Consider the following 8,757-nt stretch of genomic DNA (forward strand, 5'->3'; position numbering starts at 1 on the left):
TATTGACTGAGGATTGAACATCTTAGTCATCTAACTGAAGCTAAAGCAGAGGGTTTGTTCATCAATGTGACGTCTCAGAAACTCTTCCCTTTGGGAAAGGAAATCCTTTCAGGTGTTCACTTGGACTCAAGGGTCAAAGGTCACATGGCCTCACATCCATCCGATCATGAACATGATCGATGTGTTGTGTTTGTGTTCCCTGTATCATCATGTGTTTCTGGCTGTGTGATGTTTCCTGTAGTTTAGTCTGTTTTCTGTTTTACTTTGAAAGTCCTGTCTGTCTTGTGTATTCAATTGTGTTTTACTTCCCCTGTGTTTCCCTACTTTTTGATTACCTGCCCCGCCCTAATTGTGTTCACCTGTTTTTGTTGTCTGTGTCTACTTAGGTTCTGTGTGTTCCCTGTGTCTGTGCCAGATTGTGTTCGTGAGATTCTTGTCTGCTATTTTGTCTGTGAGTTCCCTGAGTTTCTGGAGTTAGTTTGTTAGTTTGTTTTCTGGTTACTCTTTGTGTTTTTTATTTCCACCTACCTGGAAAAAAACTTTTCTGTCCCACCCTAGATAACCTATTTTAACATGTATCATACTCATACAACCGCCGGAGGGCGCCAGAAACATTAGCACTGACTGCTTTAATGGCCTAGAATGTCAAATCGTTATTATTACTCGTTACATTTCATGAATACAGATTTGCCAAATTGTTGCCTCGATCTACACCAACATATGAATTGTGTTGCCATCACCAAGTTTAAACTAATCCGGTGCCTGCATCAGCTCCAATGATAGCAGAGCTCACGATTGTCAGCTGCACAACAAGTGTCAGTGGCCTCCTGTCCTTTGCAGCTAACCTTACCATTGAACATGGATCCAGAGTCAGTCTCCACTGAACTCAGCCACCAGTGAGCATATGTAAGTAAGACTGTTGATGTAGAACACCACTTAACATCATCAGTACCAAGCCTCCTGACAAACCCCACTGGTTTTTGTCTGATGGCACTCAGGTATTCATCCATTTGAGCTCCATAAACATGATGTTTACATCCCACCTTTACAAGCACAAACAAATATCTATAATTTGCTGTACTTTTTTACTTAATTACAGCAATCTATCCTTAAAAAGGTAAATCTAAGCTAAAAAGATATAAGATTTGGGGTTTTTACAGTGTAAAAACATGTGCAGCTCCTTCACATGTTGCAATTAACTGTCTGCTTTTTCAAATCAAACTTACAATGTAGGATACAAATTGAAAATGTCAGCTCTTCGTTCAGGGGGAGACGATGAGTAGTTTTTGAGTCAGTGTGGTCAGAGTGATTTTCAGTCTGGGGCTCAGTGGAAAAGAGGCTCTTATCTGGTGAGTAGGTGTTCATCAGGCCTATTTCTGGTTGGAGTGCCGACAGACGAGCTCAAGTGTTTCCTCTGTTTTGTCATCCACACACACACACACACACACATACACATGTATAAACACGCGCAGTAACTCACGCTAACTAAAGACACATGTCTGAGATTGACCTGGACACACACACACATACAGACACACACCAGTGCTGAGCCAAAGCACTGATGAAATCCTCACAAATCAACACTCACTCAGGGTGAAGTGTGACAAAACACATACACACGCAAATATAGAGCTCAATATTCTGTCACCCCATCACTATGGCAACTAGGCCCCAGCAATTACCAATGTGACTGTGTTTATGTGTGAGTGCCTCATACACTACTTGTTTGTGTACATAAACATGTGCCTGTGTGTTGAGGTGTCTGCATACTCGTGATGTTGGGATTAACCTTTGCAGAGACAGACTGACATATCTCACCTCTCCTTTAGGAGATATTCAAGGAGGGTTTTTTACCTGATAAGATAAGATAAGATAAGATAAGATAAGATAAGATAAGATAAGATAAGATAAGATAAGATAAGATAAGATAAGATAATCCTTGACTTTTGACTAGTTTTTAGCAAGATGAGGTGGTCTAATGTATGAAAATGACAAGCTCCCATCTGTAATATTAAAACAACAGCTCAGAATACTGCAAATGTATGTTCTTGTCTGATCTCCTGTGATGTCAGAATAACAGCTGTATTAAGTGGCTGCTTCATGTCATTTGATCTCTTTCATTTACTGTCATACAAAATCTGCTATCAATGTGTTTTAAGCACATAATCATGGAGAAGTTAAACAAAACAACTTCCCAACCCATGCAACACAAGTGCTAAGGTGAACTCTTGTTGCTATGGTTACCTTGATGACAGTCTCATATCCTCGGTTGTACTTCTTTGTTTTGCTAAGTAGCAATGGCGAAAGTACGTTTACGTGTACAAACCTTTAACTGATCAGCTTGGTTTTTTATGCATGTTGTAGGATTGGTTCTGAACAACTTCTTTGTTGGTGCAAACATATAGCTTGAAGCCTGGCAAGATGCTTTGTGATGAAATATATCCTGAAAGAATTGAGTTACCTTGCATGTCAGCCTAATGGATAAACTATGTTTATACAGTCAAAAACACTTCTTCTACTTCTCTGTGCATATAGTTATACACAGGGAGCTATGGGAGGAGTATTTTTACATATTGTGTCCATGCTTCCTTGCTGACTTGAGCATTTAGCTCTAAGCAGTGTGCTGCTACAATGACTTGGACTCTAACTTCCCATTTAACTTCCATTAGCCAGACCTACATGGATCATTTACAAGTGGTTCAGAGGACAACTGCCAGGCTGATAAGGTCTGACATTAACCCTTCCTAAAATGCTCATAGTTACCATTAAAGAGAGCAGGATGAGGCTCTGCTGCCGAACAACAGAGAAAAAAATGTGTAAAAATGTTGACACCTGGAACAGCTAAGATAAATATTTTGTCTCATTTGCTGGACCAGCAGTTTTCAGCTAATTGTCTTTCTCCTGGCCTGCCTGTCCACTCTAACAGTAAGGATATACGGCAGTTCAGATGTGGCTGCATCGTTAAAGGTGAATCAAGTAGCAGTACTGGATTACAGAGGGCTCTCCCTGCTTCATTAATAGTCCATAGGAGACCGATTCACCTCCAGACAGCAGGAACACTAACTAACCTCACCCGCCTTCCTCTCCCCATTCACAGACTCTCCCTTTCCCTCCCTGTCTGGCTCACATATCTTTGGCGGTGTGTGTTGGGATGTGTGTTACATGTGTTTCTGTGTGTGTGTGTGTGTTTTTTTATAAATGACCTCTAGACATGATGGGATGTTTTGTCTGGAGGTCAGCTGTCTGAGGTAAGAGGATGTCTCCTCTTTGACATCTAATAGCATGTGGCTGTGGTTGTGTGGATTTCCTCCATCTTTAACATGCTTCATTTCTAAAGTAGGGCAGTAAATTAATTCATAAACATAATCCCTAAACATAAACATTCACAACCCCAAGCTCAGGACAAAGACAGCACAGGTTGAGATTTATGTTTTTGGTACAAAGTTTAGAGTCTGTCCTTACCAGAAAACATGACTTGAGGTTGAAATTTCAGTCTTTGAAAAGTGTATTTCTTCAGCTGTGGACCAGAGGGGACTTATCCTGATGGCAGCCGAAAACGGTGGCCACATGAGAGCAGTTTTCCTTATAAAATGTGTTGTGTGTTTTAAGATGATCTTTAACACAGTCATGTCGTAGTCTGTTGCAATTAAAACAGAAGTTAACCGCAGGTGAGAATGAAACTTAAAACAAGTGAAAACAGAACAGCTGGCGGTGTTAGCGAACTTGAACTTTGGACTCCTGAGTAAAAGTCCATCGCTTTGTAGACAAACTTTACTACAGATTGTAGACGTACTTTTGCGGCTTTTTTGGTTAAGAGGACGTCATCCAATATGATCATACATTCCTGTTAACACAGATGTAACATATTGTCGTATGTTGGTAAATAAATTTATATGTTCTGTTAGCAGAAATGTAGCCCTTATGTCTTATCTGGCATTATTGTCCAAATGTGGTATTTTTTGTGAGTATGTGCTGGTATGTGCGTAGACTTGCACCCTCCTGTGGCTGTTTATATAAAATATGATGATAAAAGTTGTGAAACATCTGTTTAATACAACAATATTTTCATGAATCTCATCTAGTAGCATAGATTGAAAACCTCTTACTTAAAGCAACTATGCTTTGGTTTTTATTAGTAATCTGTTATTTATGTAAGCAGACATGTGGCATCATGTATTTATGCTATAGTTTTTCACAGCTTCAATCAGAAAACAGACTTTAATGGTCTCATAAACTAAATTGTTTGAATTACTTTACATTTAAAGCATTTTTAATGTTGCAAAATAAATGTATTTTGAGTTTTTCCATGGCTGCTGTGCTTTTGTCTGAGCAAGTGAGCATCGACAGCCAACAGAACCAAAATCTAAAAGACTTAACCTATGATAATAATGAATGGAATGAAATACTACAAAACATTAAGCACAAAGGGAGGTTGACCTACAACTACCTTAGAAACTTTCAATAGTTAATCGTAGTTTTTAATGGCTGGTTTTACACAGCAGCCACATTTTAATTCAGCTGTTGTTGTTGTTGTTGTTGTTGACAAACAAGCTGCTTGGCTTGAAGGTGCCCCAGCCTGTAACATCAGACTGGACTGACCCAGCGTACAGGGACGGATGAGCGGATGACATCAATGATTCATGGGCCGGGTATGGTTGTTGTCGTTTACTGGCAGAGCGCCTGTTGTCCCTCCAGACCGGCTGAACGATGATGTCATGCTTTAGCATATCGATTAAACTCTCCCCTCTAACACATCGCTCTCTTTTCTTGTGCTTTCCTGTCCACGTCTGCCTCCCTCTCCGCTCCTCTCCTCTCCTCCCCCCTATGAAGCTGACTTCATCGAGTCCATCATCAGAAACCAGATGTGGCCACTAAAACAATGAAGCCTGCATCCACAAAGTCATAAAACACATCATAATCAGATGGTCCACATTAGGATCAATAATTTCCAGTTAGGCCCAGTAACCTAGAAGGCTGTTTTGGGTGCTGCAGAGAGGGGGGGCTGAGGTGATGGATGGGGGCCTGGAGTTGGGTTACAGCTAAAGTGCACCAGAGAATCGATATTTTGCGGAGACCTTGGCACGCAGTCAGAGTTATGGACTGATCTCTCGGGGGATCTGAAGCACACAGGCGTGCTCTGACAAAAACAACAGATTGTGTTTCACTTTCAAAAGGCATTACACTCCTCATCCATTTGGAAGACAGAAGTATTGTTAGACAAACTGCGTGCACCTGCAAAAAGCACAGACAATCAGAGGTGGGACAGGTGCTCGGATGAGGTCCTGCCTTTTTAGACAGTAGATAGTGTTCATATAGTATGTAGCATCAGTGAGCTAACAAGCTACCGCTGCCATTGACAGGTTTTAATGATTATTTCCACATTAACAGACAACAGTCTACTCTGATTCTGCTTTTACTTTTGTGTGTGTATGTGTGAAACTTTTTTTTTTTAAAAAAAGCCTCATCTTCTTCTTCACTCCATTTTAATATGAACACAGTCAGTGCTGGAGTAACTGTAGCAGAGCTAAACAGATCATGTGACTTTTCACAGATCACTGTGCTTCACTCAGGATGTTTGGACACAGCCAATGATTCTGCTAGACTGCATTTGTGTGTTTGGGCAGGCAATGGAAGCCATACCGAAGCACACACATGCACACACACACACACACACAGTCTCTGCCCTGCATTTGCCTTGCTGAACCACATTGCTGAGTTCCATTCATAGTTGATCAATGGAGATCCTTGATCCTGTTTCATTCTTCTCCCACCTCTCTTTCAAGTTTCTCCTTCCTGTCTCTGCTTCGCTCATATTTTTTTGTCTCTTCCAAATTTGTCTCATATCGTCTCACTTCCTCTCTGTCAGCTCCACTTTTCTGCCTTGTTCTCTGCCACCCCCCCTCTTCTTCCCCCTCCTCCTCTTCCTTCTCCTAGACCCGTTTGCAGTTGAATGATATATCAAGCAGTAGCTTGCTGCTGAATGAGAGGGATTAACTAACACCCCCTCTCTTCTGCACTCACACACACACACAGAAACACATCCATACAGCACTGCGTAATCTGCAAGAGGGGATCAAAGGGAGTATTAATTCCAGTGTACTCAAGACATACACATTTTGTGAGCACACACGCTCACTATACTGAGAACTGTTCATTCATTAATAGAGTCACATGCTGCACATCTCAGCTTCACACATCACTGGCCTTTAGTGGGTGAAAGAGAGGACGAGAGCAGGCGTGTGTGCATGCATGTGTGTCCACACTTTCAATAGGTTGTTGTTGTTTCCTCATACAAAAAATGTGTATATATATATATATATATATATGTGTGCTTGTGTGTGAGTGTGTAACACTACAGTATGTGCTAGTAGAGGATGTTTGCTCTCATACGTGGATAAATATATTAGCGAATGCATAAATGCATTGTGTGAGTGTGTGTGCACGCTCCTGTGCGTTGTTGTCTGTGCAGTCGCTCTCTCTGCTTATCACATGGCCTCTGCACAGGATTACACGAGGCAGCGGCTATGAAGAAGAAAATGATCACCTCTCACATCTTCAGGTTTTTTTTCCACCTCCCCACCTACAGCACATTCTGCAAGTGAGAAAGATTGTGGAGGTCATGTTAGTTTGCTCTGATTCGCTTTAGTAGTGTGTTAAGGGTGGTGGATTAAAAAAAAAAAAATTAAAAATCACCCGCTCCTGTGTCTGATCAGCTCGTGCAGATGCCTCAGACAGATGCAGCCCATATGTATTAAACTTGCTGCTGTGGGACCTCAAATTGGATAAAAATGTTTTGCATCTGGTCCCTGTTTGTAGTTTGTGTTGTTTCTCCTAGCAGCAGACACAAACCAGATGCTGGAATGTCCCACTTCCGAGAAACACTGATCATTTTTCTGTTTAATCATCAGACCTGGATGAGAGATAAGATTCTTGGTTGTAATTGGATATTACTATTACACATAGAGTGAAGTAACTGAGAGAGGAGTATAAATATTTTTTTTATTTACCAGAACTTGCATATGTGTGGGCACAGTGTATTGTTAAAACAGGGCCATGTTTGTGTAATAATGTACATCTAAGTTTACTAATAATGATTTCCACAGTTATGTTTAATTTGTGCTGATGTTCTGAGTGCCCACTCCCACACATAAAGAATAAATACAAAATATCTGTTAAAAAAGCATCTCAGGCACAAAACAGGAAGACAGTGAGGGGAAGGATGGATTTTGTGTTTCATAATAAAAGACTGTTGGTTATTATTATAGCTTTTGCCACATTTCCTGTATATTAAAGGATAAATAATGACTTTTCGGGTAACTTTGATGTTAGGTTTAGGTTCCGATTAAATTTGTTCAAAAAAAGAAATTGTCACTGTGTACTTCAGTAGGTTCAAAGTAGGTGTAACAGAAGGCGGATATATAACGGAAGCTGCAGTTCCACGGATGGCCACTTGAGGCTGTCTCTAAAAGTGACTCAATCATCCCCACAGCCAATTTCAATTATATTATGGCTAAAGTCGTGCATAATTAAGAATGTAAGCGCTCTGAGTCACAGGTAGTTCTTGTCACAGGTCACAAGCTCTCTGTTCAGGCATCAGCAGCTCCCCTTAGCTCCACTCATGCTCCATCTGTTTGCCAGTTTTAGGAATTGCAGTGTTTAGATGGCACTGCCAAAATGGTGACTGACTGGGCTTCATAACCTTTCTCTTTAAAAACCTATGGCTGACAGCACATTTGTCCATCATTATTTCAGGCAACCCCTCCGTGGACCGCCACCTTACTGTGGTGGAGGGGTTTGAGTGCCCAGATGATCCTAGGAGCTATGTTGTCGGGGGCTTAATGCCCCCAGCAGGGTCTCCCAAGGCAAACAGGTCCTGGGTGATGGGCCAGACTAAGAGCGGTCCAAATACCCCTTATGATGGAAAGAAGAACAAGGACCGTGACGTCGCCCGGTATGGCGCAGCCGGGGCCCCACCCTGGAGCCAGGCCCGGGGTTGGGGCTCGAATGCGAGCGCCTGGTGGCCGGGCCTTTCCCCACGGGGCCCGGCCGGGCTTAGCCCGAAGGAGCGACGTGGGGCCGACCTCCCATGGGCCCACCACCGGTGGGAGGAACCGTAAGGGGCCGGTGCAGAGTGGATTGGGTGGCAGTCGAAGGCGGGGGCCTCGGCGACCTGATCACTGGACACAGAAACTGGCTCTGGGGACATGGAATGTCACCTCGCTGGGGGGGAAGGAGCCTGAGCTTGTGCGGGAGGCTGAGCGGTACCGACTAGATATAGTCGGGCTCGCCTCCACGCACAGCTCGGGTTCTGGAACCCAACTCCTTGAGAGGGGTTGGACTCTCTTCTATTCTGGAGTTGCCCATGGTGAGAGGCGGCGGGCTGGTGTGGGCTTGCTTATAGCCCCACAGCTTAGCTGCCATGTGTTGGAGTTTTCCCCAGTATGTGAGAGGGTCGCCTCCCTGCGCCTTCGGGTTGGGGAGAGGTCTCTCACTGTGGTTTCGGCGTATGCGCCGAACAGCAGTGTAGAGTACTTGACCTTCTTACAGTCTCTGGGAGGGGTGCTGGATGGCACCCCAACCGGGGACTCTGTCATCTTGCTGGGAGACTTCAACGCCCACGTGGGCAGTGACAGTAACACCTGGAGAGGCGTGATTGGGAGGAACGGCCTCCCCGATCTGAACCCGAGTGGTGTTTTGTTATTGGACTTCTGTGCTGGGCATGGTTTGTCCATAACGAACACCATGTTCGAGCACAAG

The sequence above is a fragment of the Parambassis ranga genome, chromosome 5 (genome assembly GCF_900634625.1).
Source record: "Parambassis ranga chromosome 5, fParRan2.1, whole genome shotgun sequence".
Lineage (NCBI taxonomy): Eukaryota > Metazoa > Chordata > Actinopteri > Ambassidae > Parambassis > Parambassis ranga.